This window comes from Somniosus microcephalus, unplaced genomic scaffold (assembly GCF_052327205.1).
Source record: "Somniosus microcephalus isolate GS21.2 unplaced genomic scaffold, FLI_Smic_1.0 unresolved_chr7, whole genome shotgun sequence".
Lineage (NCBI taxonomy): Eukaryota > Metazoa > Chordata > Chondrichthyes > Squaliformes > Somniosidae > Somniosus > Somniosus microcephalus.
This window is the reverse complement of record NW_028225185.1, coordinates 4,858,302-4,873,412: the sequence shown is the minus strand read 5'-3', so window position 1 is coordinate 4,873,412 and position 15,111 is coordinate 4,858,302.

Sequence of the window (15,111 nt, the reverse complement as noted above, 5' to 3'; positions counted from 1 at the left end):
GCCCGGCCCGCTGTCAATTAGCCAGCCGCCACGCACGGGAAGTACTGGCGGCGCAGTTGACCCCGCTTGCCGGTCAAAGGTCAGGCTCCCAGCCTGGGCTCTCCAGGCTGCTGCAATTCCACCGCCTCCCAATAGGAGTCAGTGTTGAGACAGCAGCTCTTTGGCTACATGTGGCTTTAATTGCAATTAAGTGGAAGAGTTTATCACTCATTATGCTCCATGAGACTGACTAAATTAAAAGTTTGTGATAATTGAGCATGCTGTGGGTCTAAAGCAACCTATCCCCATCCATTTCACACAGGATGCACAGCCCAGCAACAGGCCATTCAGCCCATCCAGTCTCTGCCAGCATTAACATGGAAAAAGACTTGCAATTATACAGGGGCCCGGTGAGACCACACCTGGAGTACTGTGTACAGTTTTGGTCCCCTTACCGGGATCTTGGGTTCATGTCACGCTACATGTAACCCCACCTGACGTAGGGTCATCCAGACTCGAGTCATCATTGGCTTGTTCTCTCTACACAGATGCGGCTGTGATTTCCAGCAAAAAAAATGGTTTTTTGTCTGCAACATTTGACCCCTTGTGACCCCACCTCATTGTTCTTTGATGTAATGTTTTCCTGACGAACCTATTTGGACACCATTCACACCTTTGATTGCTGTGATTATCTCTCTGCCGAGGTGTGATAAATGGCAGTTAGAAAGATTACCTGTAATCATCTGACATTATTCTCTGACTATATAAGTTGTGTCTTTATGCATCTCTCAACTTCACCTGACGAAGGAGCAGCGCTCCGAAAGCTTGTGATTTCAAATAAAGCTGTTGGACTATAACCTGGTGTTGTGTGACTTCTTACATTTGTCCACCCCAGTCCAACACCGGCATCTCCACACCATACCTAAGAAAGGATATACTTGCTATAGAGGGAGTGCAGCGAAGGTTCACCGGACTGGTTCCTGGGATGGGGGGGATTGTCCTATGAGGAGAGATTGAGTCGACTAGGCCTATATTCTCCAGAGTTTAGAAGAATGAGAGGTGATCTCATTGAAACATACAAAATTCTGACAGGGTAGATGCAGGGAGGATGTTTCCCCTGGCTGTGGGGAGTCTAGAACCAGGGGTCACAGTCTCAGAATATGGGGTCGGCCACTGAGGACTGAGATGAGGAGAAATTTCTTCACTCAGAGGGTGGTGAACCTGTGGAATTCTCTACCACAGAAGGCTGTGGAGACCAAGTCACGGAATATATTTAAGAAGGAGATCGATAGATTTCTAGACACAAAAGGCATCAAGGGGTATGGGGAGAGAGCGGGAATATGGTATTGAGATAGAGGATCAGCCATGATCACATTGAATGGCGCAGCAGGCTCAAAGGGCCGAATGGCCGACTCCTGCTCCTATTTCTTATGTTCTTATGTAATCATAGAATGGTTACAACACAGAAGGAGGCCATTCGGCCCGTCGAGCCCGTGCCAGCTCTCTGCAAGAGCCCCTCAGCTAGTCCCACTCCCCCGCCCTTTCCCCGTAGCCCTGCAATTTCGTTCCTTCAGGTATTTATCCAACTCCCTTTTGAAAGCCACGATTGAGTCTGCCTCCACCACCCTCTCAGGCAGCGCATCCCAGATCCTAACCACTCGCTGAGTTTTTCCTCATGTCGCCTTTGGTTCTTCTGCCAATCACCTTAAATCTGTGTCCGCTGGTTCTCGACCCTTCCGCCAATGGGAACAGTTTCTCTCTATCTACTCTGTCCAGACCCCTCATGATTTTGAACACCTCTATCGAATCTCCTCTCAATCTTCTCTGCTCCAAGGAGAACAACCCCAGCTTCTCCAGTCTATCCACGTAACTGAAGTCCCTCATCCCTGGAATCATTCTCATAAATCTTTTCTACACCCTCTCTAAGGCCTTCACATCCTTCCGAAAGTGCGGTGCCCAGAATTGGACACAATACTCCAGTTGTGGCCGAACCAGTGTTTTATAAAGGTTCATCATAACTTCCACACCTTTGTACTCTGTACCTCTATTCATGAAGCCTAGGATCTCGTAAGCTTTTTTAACCTCTATCTCAACCTGCCCTGCCACCTTCAGCGATGTGCCCATTATGTGGCCAATGACGTTGCAGCCAATGAAGTACTTTTTTTGAAGTGTGGTCACTGTTGTAATGTGGGAAACGCCGCCGCCAATTGGCGCACAGCAAGCTCCCACAAACAGCAATGCGATAATGACCAGATCATCTGTTTTTAGTGATGTTGGTTGAGGGATAAATATTGGCCCCAGGACACCGGGGAGAACTCCCCCCTGCTCTTCTTCCAATAGTGGCCGTGGGATCTTTTACATCCACCTGAGAGGGCAGACGGGGCCTCGGTTTAACGTCTCATCCGAAAGACGGCACCTCTGACAGTGCGGCGCTCCCTCAGTACTGCCCCTCCGACAGTGCGGCACTCCCTCAGTACCGCCCCTCCGACAGTGCAGCGCTCCCTCAGTACTGGCCCTCCGACAGTGCGGCGCTCCCTCAGTACCGCCCCACCGACAGTGCGGCGCTCCCTCAGTACCGCCCCTCCAACAGTGCGGCGCTCCCTCAGTACCGCCTCTCCGACAGTGCGGCGCTCCCTCAGTACCGCCCCTCCGACAGTGCGGCGCTCCCTCAGTACTGCCCCTCCGACAGTGCGGCGCTCCCTCAGTACCACCCCTCCGACAGTGCGGCGCTCCCTCAGTACTGCCCCTCCGACAGTGCGGTGCTCCCTCAGTACTGCCCCTCCGACAGTGCGGCGCTCCCTCAGTACCGCCCCTCCGACAGTGCGGCGCTCCCTCAGTACCGCCCCTCCGACAGTGCGATGCTCCCTCAGTACCGCCCCTCCGACAGTGCGGCGCTCCCTCAGTACCGGCCCTCCGACAGTGCGGCGCTCCCTCAGTACCGCCCCTCCGACAGTGCGGCGCTCCCTCAGTACCGCCCCTCCGACAGTGCGGTGCTCCCTCAGTACTGCCCCTCCGACAGTGCGGCGCTCCCTCAGTACCGCCCCTCCGACAGTGCGATGCTCCCTCAGTACCGCCCCTCCGACAGTGCAGCACTCCCTCAGTACTGGCCCTCCGACAGTGCGGCGCTCCCTCAGTACTGTCCCTCCGACAGTGCTGCGCTCCCTCAGTACCGCCCCTCCGACAGTGCAGCACTCCCTCAGTACTGGCCCTCCGACAGTGCTGCGCTCCCTCAGTACCGCCCCTCCGACAGTGCTGCGCTCCCTCTGTACCGCCCCTCCGACAGTGCTGCGCTCCCTCTGTACTGGCCCTCCGACAGTGCAGCACTCCCTCAGTACTGGCCCTCCGACAGTGCGGCGCTCCCTCAGTACTGCCCCTCCGACAGTGCGGCGCTCCCTCAGTACTGCCCCTCCGACAGTGCTGCGCTCCCTCTGTACTGCACTGGGAGTGTCGGCCTGGACTTTGTGCTCAAGTCTCTGGAGTGGGACTCGAACCCACAACTTTCTGACTCAGAGGCGAGAGTGCCGCCCACTGAGCCACAGCTGATGCAGCAGATGTTCTACACCAGCCTCCTCCATCTTTCTTCATCTCACCCTATCACCATATCCTTCTATTCCCTTCTCCCTCATGTGTTTATCCAGCCTCCCCTTAAATGCATCGATACTATTCACCTCAACCATTCCCTGTGGTAGCGAGTTCCACATTCTCGCCACTCTCTGGGTAAAGAAGTTTCTCCTGAATTCCCTATTGGATTTCTTGGTGACTATCTTATATTGATGGCCTCTAGGTATGCTCTTCCCCACAAGTGGAAACATTCTCTCTGTATCCACTCTATCAAAACCTTTCATCATTTTATAGACCTCTATTAGGTCACCCCTCAGCCTTCTGTTTTCAAGAGAAAAGAGACCCAGCCTGTTCATCCTTTCCTGATATGTATACCCTCGCATTTCTGGTATCATCCTTGTAAATTATCTGAGGAAGGATGTTCTTGCCACGGAGGGAGTGCAGCGAAGATTCACCAGACTGATACCTGGGATGGCAGGAATGACGTATGAGGAGAGATTGGGTCAATTGGGCTTGTACTCGCTGGAGTTTAGAAGAATGAGAGGGGATCTCATTGAAACTTATAAAATTCTAACAGGACTAGACAGACTAGATGCAGGAAGGATGTTCCCGATGGCGGGGGAGTCCAGAACCAGGGGTCACAGTCTAAGGATAAGGGGTAAGCCATTTAGGACAGAGATGAGGAGGAATTTCTTCACCCAGAGAGTGGTGAACCTGTGGAATTCTCTACCACAGAAGGCAGTGGAGGCCAATTCATTAAATATATTCAAGAAGGAGTTGGATATATTTCTTAAGGCTAAAGGGATCAAGGGGTATGGGGAGAAGGCAGGGACAGGGTACTGAATTTGGATGATCAGCCATGATCGCATTGAATGGCGGAGCAGGCTCGAGGGGCCGAGTGGCCTCCTCCTGCTCCTATCTTCTATGTTTCTATGTAAATCTTCTCTGCACCCTCTCCAGTGTCTCTGTATCCTTTTTATAATATGGCGACCAGAACTGCACACCGTACTCTACCCAAGGTTCGACACAGGTTTAGCATAACTTCCCTACTTTTCAATTCAATCCCTCTGGAAATAAACCCAAGTGATTGGTTTGCTTTTTTCTGGCCTTGTTAACCTGTGTCGCTATTTCTGACGAAGGGTCATCGACCTGAAACCTTAACTCTGTTTCTCTCTCCACAGATGCTGCCTGACCTGCTGAGTATTTTTTCTTATTTTCCAAGTAATATGTGACCTCTTATTTTTCGAACAAAAATTTTGACCAAAGATCGCTCTTGGCAAACTAATAGGAATCAGTGTTGTCAGATCTGCCTTGTTCTTAAGATAAATACATTTTCAGTGCTTTCATTTCTATTTCAAAAAAAAGTTTATAATGCATTATTTTCTATGGCACTATTTCGAAGAAGAGCAGGGGGGAGTTCTCCCCGGTGTCCTGGGGCCAATATTAATCCCGCAATCAACATCACTAAAAACAGATTATCCGTTCATTTCTGTTGGTGGGAGCTTGCTGTGCGCAAATTGACTCGCGCTGAGTCCCGTTCACCCATCACCCCCTGTGCTCACTGCCCCGTGTCCTAACTCACACCCAGTCCCGTTCACCCATCACCCCGTGCTCACTGCCCCGTGTCCTAACTCGCACCCAGTCCCGTTCACCCATCACCCCCTGTGCTCACTGCCCCGTGTCCTAACTCACACCCAGTCCCGTTCACCCATCACCCCCTGTGCTCACTGCCCCGTGTCCTAACTCACACCCAGTCCCGTTCACCCATCACCCCCTGTGCTCACTGCCCCGTGTCCTAACTCACACCCAGTCCCGTTCACCCATCACCCCCTGTGCTCACTGCCCCGTGTCCTAACTCACACCCAGTCCCGTTCACCCATCACCCCCTGTGCTCACTGCCCCTTGTCCTAACTCACACCCAGTCCCGTTCACCCATCACCCCGTGTGCTCACTGCCCCGTGTCCTAACTCGCACCCAGTCCCGTTCACCCATCACCCCCTGTGCTCACTGCCCCGTGTCCTAACTCACACCCAGTCCCGTTCACCCATCACCCACTGTGCTCACTGCCCCGTGTCCTAACTCACACCCAGTCCCGTTCATCCATCACCCCCTGTGCTCACTGCCCCGTGTCCTAACTCACACCCAGTCCCGTTCACCCATCACCCCCTGTGCTCACTGCCCCGTGTCCTAACTCACACCCAGTCCCGTTCACCCATCACCCCCTGTGCTCACTGCCCCGTGTCCTAATTCGCACCGAGTCCCATTCACCCATCACCCCCTGTGCTCACTGCCCCGTGTCCTAACTCACACCCAGTCCCATTCACCCATCACCCCTGTGCTCACTGCCCCCGTGTCCTAACTCGCACCGAGTCCCATTCACCCACCACCCTCTGTGCTCACTGCCCCGTGTCCTAACTCGCACCCAGTCCCATTCACCCATCACCCCCTGTGCTCACTACCCCGTGTCCTAACTCGCACCCAGTCCCGTTCACCCATCGCCCCTGTGCTCACTGCCCCCGTGTCCTAACTCACACCCAGTCCCGTTCACCCATCACCCCCTGTGCTCACTGCCCCGTGTCCTAACTCACACCCAGTCCCGTTCACCCATCACCCCGTGCTCACTGCCCCGTGTCCTAACTCGCACCGAGTCCCGTTCACCCATCACCCCCTGTGCTCACTGCCCCGTGTCCTAACTCACACCCAGTCCCGTTGACCCATCACCCCCTGTGCTCACTGCCCCGTGTCCTAACTCACACCCAGTCCCGTTCACCCATCACCCCGTGCTCACTGCCCCGTGTCCTAACTCACACTCAGTCCCGTTGACCCATCACCCCCTGCGCTCACTGCCCCGTGTCCTAACTTGCACCGAGTCCCGTTCACCCATCACCCCCTGTGCTCACTGCCCCCGTGTCCTAACTCACACCCAGTCCCATTCACCCATCACCCCCTGTCCTCTGGTGCCCCCGTGTCCTAACTCACACCGAGTCCCGTTCACCCATCACCCCCTGTTGCTCGCTGACCTACATTGGCTCCCAGTCCGGCAACGCCTCGATTTTAAAATTTTCATCCTCCTATTCAAATCCCCTCCATGGCCTCCTCGCCCCCCTCCCAATCTCTGTAACCTCCTCCAGCCCTACACCCCTCCGAGATCTCTGCACTCCTCCAATTTCGGCCTCTTGAGCATCCCCCCCCGATTTCCATCGCTCCCACCATTGGCAGCCGTGTCTTCAGCCGCCTGGGGCCCTAAACTCTGGAATTCCCTCCCTAAACCTCTCCGCCTCTCCCTCCTCCTTTAAGACTCTCCTTAAAACCGACCTCTTTGACCAAGTCACCTGTCCTAATATCTCCTTGTGTGGCTCGGCGTCAATTTTTGTCTGATTTACGCTCCTGTGACGCACCTTGGGACGTTTTACTATGTTAAAGGCGCGGTATAAATACAAATTAGCTGCCGCGTTTCCTACATTACATCAGTGACGACACTTCACAAAGTACTTCATTGGCTGTAAAGCGCTTTGGGACGTCCTGAGGTGGTGAGAGGCGCTGGAGAAACGCGGGTCTGTCTGTATCAGATAGACTAAATTAAAAGTTTGTCTGCGGATCTAAAACTGCCCCTGAATCCCCATCCATTTTGATCCAAGTGCACAGGTCCAACACTCGGCTAACTGTCCAGCTTTATATACTCAGCAGGTCAGGCAGCATCCGTGGAGAGAGAGAAACAGAGTTAACGTTTCAGGTCGATGACCTTTCGTCAGAACTGGAAAAAAAGCAGGAAATGGGACAGATTTTTAAGCAAGGGTCAGGGCTGGGAAAGGGGGGTTTGCGAATGAAAGAGTAAAAGGGAAGGTCTGTGATAGGATAGAAGGCAGGAGAACCATCCTCTGTTTCTTAACCTGCCCTATTACCATCTCCTTTTGCCTTGAATATCTCTTAGTGTCTCTTAACCTCTCCAGCCTTCTATCCTATCACAGACTTTACCTTTTGTTCTTTCATCCCCTCCCCCTTTTCCCAGCCCCTACACTTGCTTAAAAATCTGTTCCATTGCCTGCTTTTTTTCCAGTTCTGACAAAAGGTCATCGACCTGAAACACTGGGCTCGATTTTCACTGATCCGTGGAGTCGGGATTGGAGGCGTGCGGAGGGGGTTAAAGTCCCGAATTCGGGGGTCCCGACACCATCCCGCCCCCAACCCGCCTCCATGCCAGTTTCCCAGGAGGCGGGTACCCGCCCCGCACTGGGACCCGCCTCCCCGAGGCGGGAAGATATTAGTGACAACTAACTGCCTGTTAACAGGTAGTTAACAGGCAGTTTTTAGCCTAGTCCCTATTTTTATTGGTGAAGTGTGGGATTCCCGACGGCTCCAAACCACGCCAAGTTAGAGGAGTCGGGCCGTCGGGTTGAAGGACTTGGAGGGGTCGAGATGTCGGTGTTCAGGTGAGTGATGGGTGCATGAGTGCAAAGGTAAGTGTGTTTGGTGTGTCTAAAGTGTGTAAAGAAGTTTAAATTACCTGTACTGACCTTAACAGCCTTTCTTCCTCTAGGCGTCGGGAGTCCATCATCTAACCGGCACAGAAAGCAGAACGGCTGCGATCTGTCAAAAGTGACAGCCTTCAGCTTTCTGTGCCGGTGAGATTTCTAACTGAGTCTGTGTAGAAGGACTCAGGTCAGAAGTAAGACTGTCAGCGTTTGACAGCTTCAAAGAGTTGTGAAACACTGATATTTCATCTGTCAAAACCTCTTGACAGATGAAATTTCAGTCTGTGACGTCACCTGTTGCCGGGTGGCCCTTAATTGGCCTGCTGAGCCCGCTGGGTGGGCTCAACAAGGTCAATCAAGTGAAAATCATGTGGATTGGTCGCATCTCAATGGAGGCGGGGCTACAACCCCGAAAGTTGCAGTCCCGCCTCCTTCCCGACTTCTGAATGAAAATCACCCCCCATTAACTCTGTTTCTCCCTTCACAGATGTTGCCTGACCTGCTGAGTATCTCCAGCATTTTCTGTTTTTATTTCAGATTTCCAGCATCTGTAGTATTTTCTTTTTGTGTCCAGCTTTATGTTGGACAATCTGCAATAGCCTTTCCGATCTATTAATCCTTGAGTCAGTAACACCTACATACCCCCACAGTCCACTGAGGGGAGACTGTAATCTTCCACATACTGTCACAACAGCTACAGCTGATATGCATTACAAAGCAGCCCGCTTGATCGGCACCCCATCCACCACCTTAAACATTCACTCCCTCCACCACCGGCGCACCGTAGCTGCAGTGTGGACCATCTACAAGATGCACTGCAGCAACTCGCCAAGGCTTCTTCGGCAGCACCTCCCAAATCCGCCACCTCTTACACCTAGAAGGACAAGGGCAGCAGGCGCATGGGAACACCACCACCTCCAAGTTCCCCTCCCAGTCACACACACCATCCTGACTTGGAAATATATCGGCCGTTCCTTCATCGTCGCTGGGTCAAAATCCTGGAACTCCCTCCCTAACAGCACTGTGGGAGCACCATCCAACATTTCCAAGTTTGCTGACGACACGAAACTAGGTGGGATTGTGAGTTGTGAGGAGGATGCAAAGAGGCTTCAAGGTGATTTAGGCAAGTTGAGTGAGTGGGCAAATACATGGCAGATACAGTATAACGTGGATAAATGTGAAGTTATCCACTTCGGTAGGAAAAACAGAAAGGCAGAGTATTATTTAAATGGTGATAGATTGGGAAATGTTGATGTACAAAGGGACCTGGGTGTCCTTGTACACCAGTCACTGAAAGCAAACATGCAGGTGCAGCAAGCAGTTAGGAAGGCAAATGGTCTGTTGGCCTTCATTGCAAGAGGATTTGAGTACAGGAGCAAGGATGTCTTACTACAGTTGTACAGGGCCTTGGTGAGACCACACCTGGAGTACTGTGTGCAGTTTTGGTCTCCTTCCCTAAGAAAGGATATACTTGCCATAGAGGGAGTGCAGCGAAGGTTCACCAGACTGATTCCTGGGATGGCAGGGCTGTCGTATGAGGAGAGATTGGGTCGACTAGGCCTGTATTCACTAGAGTTTAGAAGAATGAGAGGGGGATCTCATTGAAACGTATAAAATTCTGACAGGGCTAGACAGACTGGATGCAGGGAGGATGTTTCCCCTGGCTGGGGGGGGGGGGTCTAGAACGAGGGGTCACAGTCTCAGGGTACGGGGTAGGACATTTAGGACTGAGATGAGGAGGAATTTCTTCACTCAGAGGCTGGTGAACCTGTGGAATTCTCTACCACAGAAGGAGATCGATAGATTTCTAGACACAAAAGACATCAAGGGGGATGGGGAGAGAGCGGGAATATGGTATTGAGATAGAGGATCAGCCATGATCATATTGAATGGAGGAGCAGGCTCAAGGGGCCGAATGGCCGACTCCTGCTCCTATTTTTTTCCCCATGTTTCACCACACGGACTGCAACGGTTCAAGAAGGCGGCTCACCACCACGTTCTCACGCCAGCTGCACCCATCATCCCAGGAACGAATAAAACAAATTAATTCCAGATCCCAGGTTCAATTATTGGTCTCGAATTTCAGACTGGGGGACATGCAAGTGCCAGAATTGGCCTCAGCCTTGAAGAAGGAGGTGGGAAAATGAATGGGCTGACACTGAATAAGTTATTCCACGTTTCTTTCGGGAGGCATGACCGCTTGTGAGTGGAAAAAAATAAAGCTCTCTCCATTTTGTTAAGTGTTTTAATTGAAGGAATATTACATGGCACCGTAAACACTGTTTACGGAGGTCACGGACCATCATCAAAGACCCTACCCACCCCAGCCACAGTCTGTTCGCCCTCCTGCCATCTGGGAGACGCTACAGATGCATTCACACCCGAACGACCAGATTTAGGAACAGCTTCTTTCCCAGGGCTGTCATCCTACTGAACTCCACAAATAAACTCTAAAACCTGCACATCTGCCAATGCACTTTATTATGGTTATGTTTATGTGAATGTATTACAAGCCAAATGAATGTTGAATGTTTAAATGTCTCAATCTAAATGTACACTCTCGGGAGCTGCAAGCCTACATTTTGTTGTACAGGTAGACTACCCTTTATCTGAACTTCCGAAAACCGAAACCCTCTAAAAACTGAAGGTTTTTTCGGTCAGCGTAAGTCGTGCGCACGACATGACCAGAGTGGCGCACGAACCCCCGCGGACCCCCCCGCCGACCCCGACCCCCGCCGACCCCCCCGCGGACCCCCCCGCGGACCCCCGCCGACCCCGACCCCCGCCGACCCCCCCGCCGACCCCACCGCGGACCCCCGCCGACCCCCCCGCGGACCCCCGCCGACCCCGACCCCCGCCGACTTACGCTGAGCAGAGGGTCAGCGTAAGTCGTGTGCACGACCCCCCGCCGACCCCCACCGCGGAACCACCTGACTCTCTTCCAAAGGCTCGAAAGCAACGAGAGCTCTGAGCCCGCGGCGGTGCCGGCCCCTGTTCCGACCGAGCACGACGACCTGTTGGTGGAAATGCAGAACTTCATTGCATTCCAGGCTAGCAGCGACGGACAAGCCACGACTGCGGACCCCCGCCGACGCCGGCCCCCCCGCGGACCCCCGCCGACCCCCCCGCGGACCCCCGCCGACCCACCTTCCGAAATCCGAAATTTTCCGAAAACCGAAACACGGCCGGTCCCGAGGTTTTCGGATAAAGGATAGTCTACCTGTACTGCACTTGTGCACTAACAATGACAATAAAGTTGATTATTATTATTATCATTATTCTGATCAAGCTACCAACCTCACCTCAGCCAGTGCAAGACATCCCAGGATCACTGCTTGGCCCACAACACAATTCAATGAAGACATCTGTCACCACAATATCCCACCAGCAAAAAGAGGCAGACAGTCAGAAGACCAGAAGTTTGTATTTATTATCAAGAATAACACACTTTAGAGTGCTTTCCAAGAGAGTGACACACGTCAGGAACATGATAACACTTGCATTCAATTAGCCCCTGATCATGCTAAATGCCTGAAAACATTTCGCACAGTGCAATGCAGCAACTATTGAGGAGTGGCAAGCTGCTTGGTAATTTATCATCTTTTTTTTGCTCATTAAGGTGAAGTTCGTTGCTGCTGCGAAATGAGACTTTTTCCCCAGCAAAAGCATCAAGCACTGCCAGCACGGGTTAGATACAGAGTAAAGCTCCCTCTACACTGTCCCATCAAACACTCCCAGGGCAGGTATAGCACGGGTTAGATACAGAGTAAAGCTCCCTCTGCACTGTCCCATCAAACACTCCCAGGGCAGGTACAGCACGGGTTAGATACAGGGTAAAGCTCCCTCTACACTGTCCCCATCAAACACTCCCAGGGCAGGTACAGCACGGGGTTAGATACAGAGTAAAGCTCCCTCTACACTGTCCCATCAACCACTCCCAGGGCAGGTACAGCACGGGTTAGATACAGAGTAAAGCTCCCTCTACACTGTCCCATCAAACACTCCCAGGGCAGATGCAGCACGGGTTAGATACAGGGTAAAGCTCCCTCTACACTGTCCCCATCAAACACTCCCAGGGCAGGTACAGCACGGGGTTAGATACAGAGTAAAGCTCCCTCTACACTGTCCCATCAACCACTCCCAGGGCAGGTACAGCACGGGGTTAGATACAGAGTAAAGCTCCCTCTACACTGTCCCATCAAACACTCCCAGGGCAGGTACAGCACGGGTTAGATACACAGTAAAGCTCCCTCTACACTGTCCCATCAAACACTCCCAGGGCAAATACAGCACGGGTTTGATACAGAGTAAAGTTCCCTCTACACTGTCCCATCAAACACTCCCAGGGCAGGTACAGCACGGGTTAGATACAGAGTAAAGCTCCCTCTACACTGTCCCATCAAACACTCCCAGGGCAGGTACAGCACGCCCTAGATAGAGTAAAGCTCCCTCTACACTGCCCCATCAAACACTCCCAGGGCAGGTGCAGCACGGGTTAGATACAGAGTAAAGCTCCCTCTACACAGTCCCATCAAACACTCCCAGGGCAGGTACAGCACGGGGTTAGATACAGAGTAAAGCTCCCTCTACACTGCCCCATCAAACACTCCCAGGGCAGGTACAGCACGGGGTAGATACAGAGTAAAGCTCCCTCTACACTGTCCCATCAAACACTCCCAGGGGAGGTACAGCACGGGTTAGATACAGAGTAAATCTCCCTCTGCAGTGTCCCATCAAATACTCCCAGGGCAGGTAGAGCAAAGGTTAGATACAGAGTAAAGCTCCCTCTACACTGTCCCGTCAAACACTCCCAGGGCAGGTACAGCACGGGTTACATACAGAGTAAAGCTCCCTCTAAACTATCCCATCAAACACTCGTAGGGGAGGTACAGCACGGGTTAGATACAGAGTAAAGCTCCCTCTACACTGTCCCATCAAACACACCCAGGGCAGGTACAGCACGGGTTAGATACAGAGTAAAGCTCCCTCTACACTGTCCCATCAAACACTCCCAGGGCAGGTACAGCACGGGTTAGATACAGAGTAAAGCTCCCTCAACACTGTCCCATCAAACACTCCCAGGGCAGGTACAGCACATGTTAGATTTAGAGTAAAGCTCCCTCTACATTGTCCCATCAAACACTCCCAGGGCAGGTACAGCACTGGTTAGATACAGAGTAAAGCTTCCACTACACATTCCCATCAAACACTCCCAGGGCAGGGACAGCCCGGGTTAGATACAGAGCAAAGCTTCCTCTACATTGTCCCATCAAACACTCCCAGGGCAGGTACAGCCCGGGTTAGATACAGAGTAAAGCTCCCTCTACATTGTCCCATCAAACACTCCCAGGGCAGGTACAGCACAGGTTAGATCCAGAGTAAAGCTCCCTCTACACTGTCCCATCAAACACTCCCAGGGCAGGTGCAGCACGGGTTAGATACAGAGTAAAGCTCCCTCTACACTGTCCCATCATACACTCCCAGGGCAGGTACAGCACGGGTTAGATACAGAGTAAAGCTCCCTCTACACTGTCCCATCAAACACTCCCAGTGCAAGTACAGCACGGGTTAGATACAGGGTAAAGCTCCCTCTACACAGTCCCATCAAACACTCCCAGGGCAGGTACAGCACGGGTTAGATACAAAGTAAAGCTCCTTCTACACTGTCCCATCAAACACTCCCAGGGCAGGTACAGCGCGGGTTAGATACAGAGTAAAGCTCCCTCTACACTGTCCCATCAAACACTCCCAGGGCAGGTACAGCATGGGTTAGATACAGAGTAAAGCTCCCTCTACACTGTCCCATCAAAAACTCCCAGGGCAGGTACAGCACGGGTTAGATACAGAGTAAAGCTCCCTCTACACTGTCCCATCAGCACTCCCAGGGCAGGTACAGCATGGGTTAGATACAGAGTAAAGCTCCCTCTACACTGCCCCATCAAACACTCCCAGGGCAGGTACAGCACGGGGTAGATACAGAGTAAAGCTCCCTCTACACTGTCCCATCAAACACTCCCAGGGCAGGTACAGCACGGGTTAGATACAGAGTAAAGCTCCCTCTGCACTGTCCCATCAAATATTCCCAGGGCAGGTACAGCACAGGTTAGATACAGAGTAAAGCTCCCTCTACACTGTCCCATCAAACACTCCCAGGGCAGGTACAGCACGGGTTACATACAGAGTAAAGCTCCCTCTACACTATCACATCAAACACTCGTAGGGCAGGTACAGCACAGGTTAGATACAGAGTAAAGCTCCCTCAACACTGTCCCATCAAACACTCCCAGGGCAGGTACAGCACATGTTAGATTTAGAGTAAAGGTCCCTGTACATTGTCCCATCAAATACGCTCAGGGCAGGTACAGCACGGGTCAGATACAGAGTAAAGCTCCCTCGACACTGTCCCATCAAACACTCCCAGGGCAGGTACAGCACTGGTTAGATACAGAGTAAAGCTTCCACTACACACTCCCATCAAACACTCCCAGGGCAGGTACAGCCCGGGTAAGATACAGAGTAAAGCTCCGTCTACACTGTCCCATCAAACACTCCCAGGGCAGGTACAGCGCGGGTTAGATACAGAGTAAAGCTCCCTCTACACTGTCCCATCAAACACTCCCAGGGCAGGTACAGCATGGGTTAGATACAGAGTAAAGCTCCCTCTACACTGTCCCATCAAAAACTCCCAGGACAGGTACAGCACGGGTTAGATACAGAGTAAAGCTCCCTCTACACTGTCCCATCAAACACTCCCAGGGCAAGTACAGCACGGGTTAGATACAGGGTAAAGCTCCCTCTACACAGTCCCATCAAACACTCCCAGGGCAGGTACAGCACGGGTTAGATACAGAGTAAAGCTCCTTCTACACTGTCCCATCAAACACTCCCAGGGCAGGTACATCACGGGTTAGATACAGATTAAAGCTCCCTCTACACTGTCCCATCCAACACGCACAGGGCAGGAACAGCACGTGTTAGATACAGGGTAAAGCTCCCTCTACACTGTCCCATCAAACACTCCCCGGGCAGGAACAGCGTGGGTTAGATACAGGGTAAAGCTCCCTCTACACTGTCCCATCAAACACTCCCAGGGCAGGTA